Source organism: Gastrolobium bilobum, unplaced genomic scaffold (genome assembly GCF_033153095.1).
Source record: "Gastrolobium bilobum isolate Gb01-03AN ecotype WA unplaced genomic scaffold, APGP_CSIRO_Gbil_v1 utg3218, whole genome shotgun sequence".
Taxonomy (NCBI): Eukaryota; Viridiplantae; Streptophyta; class Magnoliopsida; order Fabales; family Fabaceae; genus Gastrolobium; species Gastrolobium bilobum.
The window spans coordinates 229,122-245,320 of record NW_026897874.1 but is presented as its reverse complement, the minus strand read 5'-3'; positions in this window follow the sequence as shown (position 1 = coordinate 245,320).

Here is a 16,199-nt window from a genome sequence, read left to right as displayed (position 1 = left end):
GCTTGCCTTTCCCCATTTCCATAGCTGGATTTTGAGTTGGATAATAACGCTTTCAATGGAACATCAAATTCATCAATCTAATCGCACGCTTTTCTTCCTTCCTTTTCACAGAGCAATGTTGTTCATTCGGTGATTTACTCAAGTTTTGACATTTGGTATGTTCCTATTGCTGCTGAAATCTTAATCAAGCTTTAAAATATTGCTTTTCATCTTAAGGTAATGCACGGAAAATCTGTTAAATTTTGCCACTATCTAAAACATTTACATCCTTCCTTTGTGATACTAAAAATTGACATTCTCCTTAATAGTAAATCTTGTATTTTTATCCGAATTTTCATAATCCTTAATATAAATGATGAATGATACAAAAGAGCTTCTAGAAGTATGTATAAGGACACAAGTATGTATAATTCTAGAACTTGGTCATTCATTTAATGGGGATATGGTTTTTGGTTTTTTTTTTTTTTTTTCAGTTTTAGTAGCCCACTAGCCAGCTCTAATACATGTAGACTTGCAATCTACATATTGAAGAACCACAAAGACAGTTCATGATAGGGTTACACCATACACGTCAGAACACAGAAAGTGATGCACAATTGTACATTTTAAGAGCAATGAAATCGCCCTAGTTTTCTTGAAATTGTATTTTGGACTGTAATAATTCAAGTGTCGTAGCACTTAAACTCTGGTTTTAGTGCATATCAAAATGGCCACCGCTCATAATTTTCCTTTGAGATATACCAACTACATTTTGTGACAAAAGCTCATAAACTCTTCATTTTCTTTGTTCATTTTATTGGGCTTCCTCCTTCAATGCTAAACTCAAGTTCATTGAGAGGTTTCTTAAAAACCCTAACCTTAGATCTCACCTTCTCTATATATTCATTAGTTGTGAGTGGAGGCTAGGTTAGAGAAATTAAGAAAGAGATTTGAGAGAAACTTTGAGAGAATTATTTGGGAGATTTGAGCAAAGCTTTATGCTTTGTATTTGAGAGATCTCTAGAGAGTTTGAGTGAAATATCTCTAGGGAGGTTTGATTATCACCATTGTTGGAAAGGTTGTGTTAACCACCACATTGGTGTATTTGATTCTTTGTAACCATTATTTTCATAGTAAATTTTTGATCTGGACTAGGTCCCGTGGGTTTTTGCTTCTTCATTGAAGAAGGTTTTCCCACGTTAAAATTGTTTGTGTTCTCTCTCTCTTCTTCTCCTCTCTCTTCTGTTTTTCGTTTTGATTTTTCCGCTGCGCTGCCCGACCTGGTGAAGTTCAGGCCGAGGTATTGTCGAGATCCGAGATCAGGATCTTGTTGATTGACTTCCGCACAAAGGCTGCTTAGCCGAGCTTGAGGGAATGAGTTTTTCCCAACAGTGGTATCAGAGCCCGAGTTCGACGGGTTCTGAGGGAGACGAGATGGAGACCAGTGACATAACCCATAATGGAGACATGTTCAAGCTGACCGCAGACAATTTCACATATTGGAGACCGGTGATGGAAGATCATCTCTACTGCAAAGATTTGCACGAGCCCATTATCCTTGATGAGAGACCGGCAGGCAAAACCGATAAGGAGTGGGAGATTCAGAGTCGTAAGGCGGTAGCTACGATTAGAAAATATATTGTCAAAAGCCTATTTGAGCACGTGTCCGAGTTTACGAACGCGTACGAGTTATGGACGAAATTAGAGTCCTTGATTCAAAAGAAGACTCCCAGGAACAAAGCACACCTGGTTCGCCGACTTGTGAAGTTGGAATACAAGGACGGCATGAGTATGATTGAACACCTCATAACCTACAAAGGTATTGTGAATCAGCTGTCAAAGGTTGATATGAAAATTGATGACGAGATGCAGGCCTTGTTGCTGTTGAGCTCGTTGCCAGAAAGCTGGGATACTTTGGTGGTGACCCTGAATAATTCGACTCCAGATGGAAAATTGAAGATGGATGTCGTGACAGACAGCCTTCTGGGTGAAGAATCCAAGAGAAGAAAACGAGGTACTTCTAGCACGTCTGAGGCCAACGTTGCTGAGAACAAAGGGAAACCCGACTCCCGGGGTAGAAGCAAGAGTCGGGGTCGAGGTCGTGACAGGCGAGAAAAGTCCAGAGGTCGGTCAAAGCTGAAATATGAGTTGAAGTGCTTTTACTGTGGAAAGACAGGTCATAAGAAGCCGGACTGCTGGACCCTGCAAAATGACGAGAAGAAAGACTCAGTGAAGCCGGATCAGATTATTCCCAAGAAGAGGGAACACAAGAGCACCACTGCGGTGGCTGCCAACCCGGATGCCGAGATATTCCTCCTAGGTGAGGATAATTATTTGAATGTTGCATATGATGACTGCACCTGGATTGTTGACTCCGGTGCCTCCTTCCACGTTACTCCACACAAAGGTTTTTTCTCCTCTTATCGAGGTGGTGATTTTGGAGTCGTGAAGATGGAAAATCAAGTGACCAGCAAGATTGTTGGTGTCGGTGATGTAACTCTGACCACGGATGTTGGATGCCGACTTGTGTTGAAAGATGTAAGGCATGTTCCTGACATGCGTTTGAACCTAATCTCGGTAGGCAAACTTGATGATGCTGGGTTAGTGAACTACTTCGGTAGTGTTAGATGGAAGCTGACCAAGGGAAACTTGGTCGTGGCCCGAGGTAAGAAGAAAGGCTCTTGTACGTGATGCAAGGAAAGATCAATGGCTGAGAAGCCAATTCAGTTCGAGATGAACCTAGCTTGGAGCTATGGCACAAGCGCCTCGGCTACATGAGCAAAAAAGAGCTACAGATCCTGAACAAGAAAGGATTACTGACCGGGTTGAAAGGCCAAGCGTTGGAGAATTGCACGCACTGCCTAGCTAGAAAGCAGCACCGAGTTTCTTTTGTGAGACCGGATCAACCCAGACGACACAGGTATATTCTTGACCTCGTCCATACTGATGTCTGCTCCATGTCGAAAAGATCCCTTAGAGGAGCTCAGTATTTTGTTTCATTTATTGATGACCATTCCCGCAAAGTGTGGGTATATTTGTTGAAGTCTAAAGACCAGGTACTCCAATCTTTTAAAGAATTCCATGCTATGGTTGAAAGAGAGACTGGCAAGAAATTGAAGGTGGTCCGATCTGACAATGGTGGTGAGTACTACGGCCCATTTGATGCATACTGCTGAGCGGCCGAGATCCGACTTGAGAAGACGCCCCCCCAAGACACCACAGTTGAATGGACTGGCTAAGCGGATGAACAAAACTATTGAAGAGAAGGTCTGAAGCATATTATCCAATGCTGGATTGTCGAAATCATTCTGGGGAGAAGCCTTCAAAACTGTTGTTGACTTGATCAACCTCTCACCATCGCGGCCACTTGAAGGAGAAATTCCAGAAGAAGTCTAGACAGGTCAGAAAGTGGCCTATAATCAATTGAAGGTGTTTGGATGCCGAGCTTTCGTGCATATCCCTAAAAATGAAAGGGCAAAACTCGATGCGAAGACCAAAGAATGCATTTATCTTGGTTCACCGAAATGTGAGTTCAGGTTCTGACTTTGGGATCCAATCAATAAAAAGATAGTGAGAAACCGAGATGTGATCTTTCATGAAGATGAGAACATTCATGACATCTCGAAGCCCAAAGTCTGAGTTACTGTCAGAAGAGAAGAACCCATCCCTCCTGTCCGAGCTGAAGCAGGGGGAGAAAATCATGAAAATGAAGAAATTGATGACCAGCAACCAGCTGAGGATGACCAAGACACTGAGGTCCGAGTTGATGATGAGATCCAGGATGAGAATGATGAATCGGGTCCTCAAGCTGAAGAACAGCCGAGATATCCAACTCGAGAAAGAAGACCCTCTACAAGATATCCATATGATGAATACACCGTTGTAGCTGAAGACGGTGAGCCTCAGAGTTATGATGAGGCTGTGATGAGCTCAGAGAAAGAAGAATGGAAAAAGGCAATGCAAGACGAGATGAAGTCTCTGAACGAGAATCAGCTTATGAGCTGACCGAGTTGCCAAAAGGAAGATGAGCTCTGAAAAACAAATGGGTCTACAAGATTAAGAATTAAGAGAACGGGAAAAAGCCGAGATACAAATCCCGGATTGTAGTGAAAGGCTACAATCAGAAGAAGGGAATAGACTTTGAGGAGATTTTTTCTCCTTTGGTGAAAATGACCTCGGTCCGAACCGTGTTAGCCATGGCGGCTTCGATGGACCTCGAGGTAGAACAAATGGACGTGAAGACGGCATTTCTTCACGGTGACTTAGAAGAAGAGATATATATGGAGCAACCTGAAGGGTTCCGAGCTCCAGACCAAGAAGACTTGGTATGTCGGTTGAAGAAGAGCCTCTATGGCTTGAAGCAAGCACCTTGGCAGTGGTACAAGAAGTTTGAATCATTCATGACTGATCATAAGTTTGAGAAGACTGACGCCGACCACTACGTATTTGTGAAGAGGTATGAGGCCGGAGATTTCCTGATTTTGTTGTTATATGTTGACGACATGCTTATAGTAGGGAAAGACAAATCGAGGATAGCCGCCCTGAAAAAGGCGTTGAGCTTGTCCTTCGCAATGAACGACCTCGGCCCTGCAAAGCAGATTCTCGGAATCAAGATTATCCGAGATAGACAAAAGAAGCTACTGTGACTGAGTCAAGAGAAATATATTGAGAAGATTCTGAAGAGATTTAGCATGGGCAAAGCCAAAACAGTGAGCACCCCCTAGCCGGACACATAAAGCTGAACCAGAAGCAATGTCCGACATGATGACGAAGACGGTTCCAGCAAGGAAAGTTGAAGATTGTTGTGAAGGAGCCGGGTTGATGCTGAAGCCGATGCATTGAAGTCGGAGGGGGAGATTTGTTGGGTTTCCTCTTTCAATGCTAAGCCCAAGCCCATTGAGGGGTTTCCTAAAAACCCTAACCCTAGATCTCACCTCCTCTATATATTCATTAGTTGTGGGTGGAGGCTAGGTTAGAGAAATTAAGAAAGAGATTTGAGAGAAAATTTGAGAGAATTATTTGAGAGATTTGAGCAAAGCTTTATGCTTTGTATTTGAGAGATCTCTAGAGAGTTTGAGTGAAACATCTCTAGGGAGGATTGATTATCACCATTGTTGGAGAGGTTGTGTTAACCACCACATTGGTGTATTTGATTCTTTGTAACCATTATTTTCATAGTGGATTTTTGATCTAGACTAGGTCCCGTGGGTTTTTACTTCTTCATTGGAGAAGGTCTTCCCACGTTAAAAATTGCTTGTGTTCTCTCTATCTTCTTCTCCTCTCTCTCCTGTTTTTCGTTTTGATTTTTTCGCTGCGCTGCCCGACCTGGTGAAGTTCAGGCCGAGGTATTGCCGAGATCCGAGATCAGGATCTTGTTGATTGACTTCTGCACAAAGGCTGCTTAGCCGAGCTTGAGGGAACCGAGTTTTTCCCAACACATTTTTCCTCTATTTGGATTTTCTCTCATTCAAATGCAACGTTAATGCTTTTAGCATCTGCACTTAGCTTTAAGTTTCATGACTTGGGGTATCACAAGCTTTGCAAACTGCCACTCAAATAATTATTAAAATGAAACAATTTAACAGCTGAGATCGGTATTGATTTAGTTAGTTAGTTTGATCCAAATGACTTTAACTTTCAAGCGACTTGAAGAAGGAACACTCAAATCTTTGACTATGCGGAGAAGTACCAGCTATTTAGCAAAATACCAGTGCTTGACTTGGTAATTTACGAAGAAAGAGAAAGAGAAAAAAAATACATAAGCACATCATCTTTATTATTTTCTAGTGATATGCCAAGTATTCCATACCTATGCAAATGGAATCCCCAGAAACTGCAATACAATGGAATCATTCTATAGGAAACATATGCTTCTTAGAGTCCTAGTCATTGTTGTTAAAACATCATTCCAACTCGTAGAAATGTTCTTTTTCTTTTCTTTTCTTTTTTCAAAAACGTGTTGGAAGAATAGTAGAAACGGAAGAAACAACGAGTTGATTCGATAAACTCGGTTGACTTGACGAATTTATCGAGTTGCTTGATATTAAAAAAAGAAAAAGAAAAGAGTCGAATCTGACGAGGAGGGGAGAAAGAGAAGCAAAGGCGATGAAGAAAGAGAAGAAGAGCTTCATCGCCAACACCTTAGCCATTGTTGGTTGTTACTTTAACCCAAACCAAAATGCAAGAAAAAAAGGGTAAGACAGAGAGAGAAGAGCAACGAAGAAGAAAGTAAAGTTAGTATTAATAAAAGGGAACGAAGAAAATTGTGAGTGAAGTGATGTAGACTCACCACCACACTCTAATGCTTGTATATTATTATCTCCGTAAGTCGATGATTTAAATAATTAATAAATCCATGAATAATATAAAAATATATATAATATGATTTTTTTTGCATAGTTCAAAAATATAAAATATATATATATATATATATATATATATATATATATGTGGGAAAAATATTTCTATAGCCACTTTAGATAAGGTTATCAATAGCTACCCCTTTTTAACTAAGTATGATCGGTCATACTTGGTTATAACAATAAAATTGTTCTTTTTTTCTCTCTCCTCAAACACTATCGACTGACGTGGCGGAAAGAGAAAATACAATTTCTATGTATGACTGGTCATACTTAGTTAAAAATGGGCAGTTGTAGAAAACCTTATCTAATGTGGCTGCAGAAATATTTACCCATATATATTTTTTTATTTTTTTATTTTTTTTGGTACATTGCCAGGAGGTATCCTCATTCAACCTTCTCCGGGCACCATGCCCTCGGGGTACGGCCCGTTTGGGCTAGCCCCTCATTGTAACAGTGGGTGCACTAAGCTTCGCAACCGAAGAAAGGACGAGACTAATCCCCCAACCGAAGATTTTTTGGCTTATCCTCTGGCCCCCAAAGATTTTCCAAGAAACTGCTTGAGGCAGGGTTTGATCCCTGCACCAAGCAATCCCTTGGGAGCTCAGCTGCCAACTGAACTACCCTTGGGGGTTACCCATATATATTTACACACACACACACACACACACATATATATATATGAAAAATGTTTGTCCTTTTAAATGACACTACTTGTGTCATTTCACTCTCACAAAGAGGTGAGACTCACACCTTTATTTTTTTTTTGACCACTCTCTCTCCCCCCATAATCTATCTTCTTTTCTCACTTAAAATTTAAATTACACAATTTTATATCCTTTAAAATAGCACACATTTTTCCCTATATATATATATATATATATATATATAACGTAATAATAAAAAAATTTATATATATTCTTAGTCATTAATCTACTTAAATTTAAGAGTAAATACCCTTTTTGGTCCCCATCAAATTTCACGATGCCCGCTTTAGTCCCTAGCAAATAAAAAGGCTATTTGTGGTCCCTAAAAAATTCAAAATGGACCCATTAGTTGAAATCGTTATCCCTCACAAATTCAAAAAAGACTCACATTAGTCCCTCAAAAGGACTAAAATGGATCTACTTTGAATTTTTTAGGGACCACGAATAGCCTTTTTATTTGCTAGGGACTAAAGCGGGCATCGTAAAATTTGCTGAGGACCGTGTTGCGACTCGGCAAGTGCACCGGTCGTAAAGTAATAAAGTGTACCGGAGTACGAGATCGTTCCCACGAGGATCAGATTTTCAAGCACTAGTTCGCTAACCACGACTTAGTTGGACAATCAAGAATTGGATGAAGAGAATTGTAATCGGAAAAAATTAAAATTAAGAACAAGCAATAACATGCAATTAAAATTTTCAGAAATTAAAAACAATAATTGGAAAGATGATGATTAATTAAGAAATTAAAACAAGCGTAGTTAAGGTTTCGACTTTCCCCAATCTCCTTTATATACTATGAATTAAATTATCAAGAATCTGTTCTTAATATAATGCCAATCAATTCTTTCTAAGTTAATTAAGGCTCAATTCCTTATTACCCTAAATCTATGTGATCTTGAAAGAACTCGAGTTCCCCGATTATTCCCAAGAAAACATGCATTAAGATCAAGAATTTAAAGATTGCACAATTATCCTATGTCTATCCCTAGATCACAAGGATTGTGATAAATTTACCAAGTCAGGGTTCATGCACCAACATCCATATTGTCATACAATTTCCCTAAACCAATCTATAAGGAGCAAACTCATAGAAAGCATTAAAAACGGATAAATTTATTCAATTACAAAAAGAAAAGAATTCAGAGACAATTTAATTCAAAGCATAAAGATTCAATTGGGTTCCATCTACCTTTAAATACATAAAAATATAGCCTAGCATACTGAATTCAAAAGCAATAATAAAGAAAAGAGAACCCCAAGCCTCCATTGGTGTTATGTTGACTTGGTTCCTCAGTGTTCCAGCACTCCGCAACAGGATTCCTCCTTCAGGTCTCTATGTAATTCTCTGGACTTGTGAATTGGTGTGATGGTCTGACCCTCAGCTCCCTATTTATAACCATTGAAGCTGTATCCTTTGTCGAATCTCCCAATAAATCCTTATCAAATTTGCAATCCAATCTTTAATTGCTTCCTTTTTATTTAAGATCTTGTAGATTGGGTGACAGATTGATCTTCGAATCTTTGTTACGATCCCACATCAAATCTTCCCCTTGATCTCCATCAATCAAGATTGATTTGTTTCCACTTTCATAAAAAATATTACAAATCTATATCCATTGGCAAATCTAATCAAATCTTGGGCTGACTGGTGCGTGTTTGGGCGCTCAAGCGTGCTACTGGGCGCTTGAGCGTCTTCTTGAGCATCAATTCCATCACTGGACAAAGGATTACCAAATCGTGGTTGACCTTAAGCAATTCAGAATCCCTGCAATTGCTTAGGAACCCTTATCTAGGCGATCGCCTAACGTTTGATCAATATGGTGCATATACTCATGCAATCGCGGAATATCAGCCCATTTGAATTAAAATCATCGGGTTAATCAACCTAAACACTAAATCTAACATTCAATCACTTGCCTTAGCTGCAATCGCAGAACTCGAATCCGAGTTGAAGGAGGAGAAACGATTTAGGTTGATTAAAGTGTAGGTCCTCCAGATTGAACCTTGGAATTCTTAATTCTTGGATTGATTAAAGAGCGCTTAGCCTAGCATGGCTAAGTCAAAATTCATGATTAAAAAGAAGAAAGCAAAGAACAGAATAGAGAAGAAAATAAAATTGTATTAATTTCTAAACTGTAAAATCAAACTGAAAATAATTGAACGAAAAATAAAATTGAATCTGAATAACAAGGTCTCCTAATCATGCCTTTATATAAGCTCTACAACACTAACCTAACATAAAAGGAAATAAATGGTAAATAATGGATTTGGGCCTTATAAACATTGGGTTCTCAATCACAAACTTAAATCAAATTAACTAATTAAAACTGCAACAACTCGTGGTAAACTTGGGCTCAACTTTCGACCATCATATTGTTCGAACTGGGCTTCCATGTCTTCATAACATTTGTAGCCCTCTGAGTTAGCTGCAAAACGCAACAAGAATGAGGTCAATCGGATACCTGTTGAATGAGTTATAGTCAAAATATTGCAGTAACGTAAATCTGGATTTTTATTATGAAATTCAAAATAAACCCAATTAAAAACCCACCCAAAGACCATTATTTACACACTAAACCATCCAAAAATTACCAATCAAGAGTAACAAATAAGTGTAGTAAATATCAATTATCAGTCTTCCATGAAAAAGTTTCGAAAGAGGGTGTCAGGTTGGAGAAGCATGGGAGGGATATAAATGATGTGGGTATAGGTGAAAATCAATTTGAACTGGCCAAATTTTATCAAAATCGGTAATCCAATCGGGTCATGAAAATCAGCGAGTCATGCATTTTTATATATTAAAAAAAGTTGTCTCTTCTTGTCTTAACAAAGTGTTGAACTCCTTTCAAATTTTTTTGTAGTTTTGTTTGCTAGTAACATACTTTTTTACATTGACCTCAAATTTTAGTTTCAAAGACTGAAGCAATTTGCAGACAGTAGATTAAGAGAATGTGACATATTGATTTCTTGCAAATCCATTTCTATGTGACGAATTGTTGGTAAATGTCTCATAATTATTAAACATGAATAGTTGAAGACTTGAAGATACTTGGTAGAGGAATTATATGTGGTTACCTGAAACTTAAATTTTCTTTCTTTGTTTATTTCTTTTACAATATACTATATGTGGTTACCATATATGACTCTTATCCCTACAAAAACTATATGTTTGCAACCCTGCATAATAATTTTTTAAATATATTTGAGTACTTTTATGTATAAAATATAGGCTTTCCTGTACTAACCTAGGTCAAGCGGTTCAACCGGTGACCCACTGGTCAAATCAGTGATCTAGTACATCTGTCGGGTCAATGATCGGGTCGGGTATGATAACATTGAATAGGAGTGAAAGGAAATTCATAATATATTATCAAGTTTCTTTCATTTTCTTTTGATCTAGTTCGGTTTAATGCGAGTCGTGGGTCTCCGATTTTTATTGAAACCCACTGAGTTGATCCAGTTTTTACCGGTTAAGATGCACAACCGATCTAATGTATTATGCGGATGGATCACATGTCCAGTTCACCAAAAATTGGGTTGAACTAGCCGTTCCGAGCCAGTTTTTAAAAATACTATTTTCAAGATCAAAGTTTAGCTCAACCGAATCCATTAACACTTCTATGGTTGTAGGAGTCTAGTAGAATAGGACCTGCTGGTTCTTTGAATACCAGCAGGAACCTTAGGTAATTTGCAATGTTTTTTTATTTCCATTATTCTCCAAAAAAAAAAAAAAAAATCATCAAAACTTGACTTTGTGGGGAAAATGAGAAATACAAGGATTGTGATTGGTGGGGTTTGTGAGAAAATGAGCTTTCAAATTCAAAGCTTATATTTTTACGACAAAAGGAAAACGAGAAATGCTTAATTTCTCTTTTTCTGCCACTTACGGCTCGATAATAGCGATCCAGAGGAGACTATTGAGGCAAAAAGTTGAATTGAAAATATCGATTTTTATTTTTTTTGATAAACTGAAAATATTGAATTCTATTGATTGATTGAATTAGAATGTAGAAAATATTTACATGGAAAAAGAAAAACTCTCTCACTCTAGGTACTATATTTTTTTCCTAGGATTAATGTTTCCCATGATTTATGAGATAATTTTATCTCCTACACACATAAAACGTGTGGAACCCATGTGAGATCATGTGAAAAAGGAAAAAAAAATATATATATATATAGGCATCACACACTTTTATATGTGTTTGTAGGGAAATAAAATTATTTCCTATCAAAAACATTTATCCCTTTTGTACTTCATGCATGCCACATCATCTACGTAACATTACAAATTAGATTGATTAACGACAAGAATTACACACATTAAATTGATTAACATTAGATCTTGTCTTTTAAAACTTGAAAAATAATCTTAGACTTGTTTCTTTAAAAAAAAATCACATATTTTTTATAATAACAAAATAAAATAAGAAAATTCACGATTTGGGTTTGATTTTATTCTGACATAGAATATGAACTTCAATTGATTTTGCATATGACTTGTTTTCCAATATATGATTGTAATTCATAGACTTGCTTTTCCCCATTTCCGTAGCTGGATTTTGAGTTGGATAATAACGCTTTCAATGGAACATCAAATTCATCAATCTAATCGCACACTTTTTTTCCTTCCTTTTCACTTAGCAATGTTGCTCATTCGGTGATTTACTGAAGTTTTGACATTTGGTATGTTCCAGTAACGAAAGGAAACTAAAAATTAAAATAATGGAATCGCCATCAATTTTATTTACTTTAAAAAAATTAGAAAATCTTTTATTATAAACTGGTCTTTATAATTATAGATCAAAGATAAGGGAGTCTAATTATGCATAGGAAAGGGTGAAAACTTAATTTCACTGCACCACTGACACATCTGTTTAAAAACAATTACCTTAAAGTAATTGTTCAAATTATTAATAGTTTTTAAAAATATTTGCTTTATCCTTTAACAATGTTATAAAAATCGGACCGAACTGAACCGGCCGAGTAGACCTGAAATCCGGTGAACCAGTCATCTAACCGATCCAGTTATCACATTCGATCAACCAAGTACCAAACCCGGTGTAACCCGGTGCGACTCGGCCGATTTTGGTGAAAACTGATTAGCTGGTGACCCGGCCCAAGTTTTTTTTTAAAAAAAAATTCCAAAAAAATCATAATTAACATATTTAAGTGATCTGTGATCTGTTACTTATTGACTTACGTAAGTTATGTACTTACAATACTAATATTATCTCAGTTATGCACTATGCAAATAATTTTAATTTGATTTATAGTTAGATATATCGTTTACTAAATCTGAAACACCAGTATAATAAGCATTAATATTTGTTTGATCCTTTATTGGACAATAATGTATAATTTTTATTTTTTATATTAAAATATTTAGAATTTAGGGTAATGTTTCACAGTTTAATGAATCTTCTACCTATTTGATGGGATGGTTAAGAGATTATCTATGGTTAAATTCTTCACAACTTATCAATGGATATAATCCTTTTGGTATGAATAGTTTATCAGTCTGGGCATGGATGTTCTTATTTGGACATCTTGTTTTCTTTTTCTTTTTTGGAAATATTCCAATCGTTCATTACTTCGCAACTAATCCGATTCGGGGCGGGTCCATGATTAAGGCTTTAAACCCCTCCCAAAGGTGGTACTGGGGAGATTTGAGCACATGCTCTCACCCCCACCTGCTTAGCTCCCATGCACCAACTGAGCTACCACCATTTGTTTTCTGATACTTATTTTTTGCAGTTGGCAAAATGGGAAGGACGTCTGGAAGCTCGCCAAGAAGGCTTCTAAAACTATAGAAAAGAAGAAGGAAAGTGGGGGGGGGGGAGGGGGGAAGCCGTCGATGACCAGCTCAGAGACCCAGTCATGTCTTCACCTGTGGTGATGGAAGAAAGGCCTAGTTTGGAGGTGGTTATTCGTCATGTGGAGGAGGGTCCTCTACACTCGTCCACTAGCAGAGTTACGCTTTCCGGTATTGAGTTTACTTTTCAAGAAGGAAAAAGGAAAGCGGAGGCATTGAATCCTAATTAAATTAAAAGAATCATTGAATTGATATTAAGGACAATTAATCTAAAGAGTAAACTCAAGCAAAAAAGAGAAGTGAAGGGAAGTTGCAACCCTACCTACGTTTCTTTTACGTGCAAGTAATCAAAATTTTTAAGTTCTTGTTTTTATTCTTGTTTTATATTATTTTTAATATTATGAATATCAATCAAACTGAAATTTCAAATTGATTTTGATTGTCCAACTTAAGCGGAAATAGTGAATTAATGATTGAAACTATAATTTTTGTGGGAACGATTCTGTACTCATACACTTTATTACTCATACACTTTATTACTTGCAGGACTGGTGCACTTGCCGAATCTTGCATGTGATATCATGTAACTTCATTATTTTAATGATGTTTTTAGCATATGATGTTTCCCAAGGAAAAAATATTAGACACTAGTTTACTTTACCTTATATTATGAAAATAGTGAGAAACACAAGACAATACTCATGCAAGTGGATGGACAGAGACAAAAGATGATGTTTGCTAAAATAATAATAAAATGTTTGCCTTTCATAATAATCAAAAGTAGATGGCAACATTGCAAAGCTAAAATGTTAAAACATTGAAGTGAGACAATATTGGATCGCGAGTACCTAGACCAAAAACTAAACTAATCTATAATTATTAAAATATAACAATCAAAAGATAGCAACATTACTATATTTAAATATTAAAACATTGGAGTTTTCTTGAAGTTTAGCTAACCTATAAAACATTAAAATATTCCTTTCACAAGTGGATGTTAACATTGCATTAAAACATTAAAATATTTCTTAGTAAATAAGATGGCAAATAACTTGGTCATTCATTAATGGGGAGTGTTTTTTTTTTTTTTTTTTCAGTTTTAGTAGCCCTCTAGCCAGCTCTAATACATGTAGACTTGCAAATTTAATCTGCATAGTCAAGAGCCACAAAACAAAGAAAGTGATGCACAATTGTACATTTTAAGAGCAATGAAATCGCCTTAGTTTTCTTGAAATTGTTTGTTTGGAATTTAATAATTAAAGTGTCAAAGCACATAAACTCTATTTTTAGTACATATCAAATGGGCACCGCTCAGAATTTTTCTTTGGGATATACCAACTTCATTTTCTGACAATAGCTCATAAACTCTTCATTTTCTTCGTTCATTTTTCCTCTCTTTTGATTTTCTCTCCTCATTCAAATGCAACGTTAGCAAGTTTCTTGACATCTGGGGTATCACAAGCTTTAGAAACTGCCACTCATATAATTATTAAAAAAGAAACAAATTAAACGGCTGAGATTGGTGTTGGTGAAGTAAGTAAGTTGATCCAAATGACTTCAACTTACTAGTGGGTTGAAGAAGGAATACAAAAATCTTTGACTACGCAGAGAACTACCAGCTATTTAGAAAAATAGCAGTGCTTGACTTGGTAATTTGGGAAGAAAGGGTAAGAAAAACAATACATAAACGCTTCATCTTTATTATTATTTTCTGAGTGATATGCCAATAATTCGATATCAATGAAAATAGAATCACCAGAGAGTGCAATATTTCGTAGGAAAATTATGCTTCTTAGAGTCCTAAAAAATAAAATAAATTACATTTAACTCACCACAATGGTATGAAGTACAGATCAAAGTGCCAAATCTATTGACCCTGCCAAATCTATTGACCCTCAAACGCCGTTAACATTACAATATTCCTTGTAACATTACAATATTTAAATATTAAAACATTGAGGGCATGTTTAGTGCATAGTATAGGATAAGGTCTGATAGTATAAGACTTGATAGTATAAGGTCTGATTGTATAAGACCTGATTGAATTTTAATACTATCCAGCGTTTGGTACGGTATTGTATAAAATAATATATTGTATAAGATAATATCATCTAGTATTTGGTAATGCACTGTATAATACTATATAGATAAAAATAATTTTCTTAAAAAAATATCCTTTAATAAAGAATTTATATAATTCTTCAAAAAATATAATATGATATTAATTTTTATAAAAATTTATTGATCAGTGTGTCCAAAATATAATTTTTTTATAAAAATAAAAATATTCAATATTTTAAAAATTAATGTATTGAAAAATTAATTTTTAATTTTAATATATTAATATTAAAATAATATATTACTTTTTGAGAATTACACTAGTCAACGATATTAATACACCAACCTCTTATCAGACTTTATTCCTCCCCCTTAAGCCGAATTAAGTTATACATCATTTTGATGTATTAGGAGATTCTGTTGTACATATAAGCCTATACTATATGATAGTCACACCAAACAACTGAAAATGTCATCGTATATGATATAAACTTATAATATCAGATCTTATAGATACGTCACACCAAAGCTGCCGTGAAGTTTTCTTGAAGTTTAGCTAACGTATAAAACATTAAAATATTCCTTTCACAAAGTGGATCTTAGTAAATAACATGGCTACATCCACGAGTGTGCCTCGTCAAAAGTGAATCTTGCACGCGATATCATCTAACTTCATTATTTTAATGATGTTTTTAGCATCATGATGTTTCCGATAACTTCAGGAAATAATATTAGACACAAGTATGTATAATTCTAGAACTTGGTCATTCATTTAATGGCGAGTGTTCTTTTTTTCCCCCAGTTTTTGTAGCCCACTAGCCTAATTCAAATGCAACGTTAGCAAGTTTCTTGACATCTGGGGTATCACAAGCTTTAGAAACTGCCACTCATATAATTATTAAAAAAGAAACAAGCAGCTGAGATTGGTCTTGATGAAGTAAGTTGATCCGAATGACTTCAACTTACAAGTGGGTTGAAGAAGGAATACTAAAATCTATGACTATGCAGAGAACTACCAGCTATTTAGAAGAATAGCAGTGCTTGAGTTGGTACGTATTTGGGAAGAAAGGGTAAGAAAAGCAATACATCAAGGCTTCATCTTTATTATTATTTTCTGAGTGATATTCCAAGTCTTGCGTACAAATGCAAATGAAATCACCAGTGTGTGCAATACGTACGAAACTTAAAGAGTCCTAATAACTAAAATAGTTTACCCCACCCGCAATAGTATGAAGTACAGACCAGAGTGCCAAATCTATTGACCCTCAAACGCCGTTAACA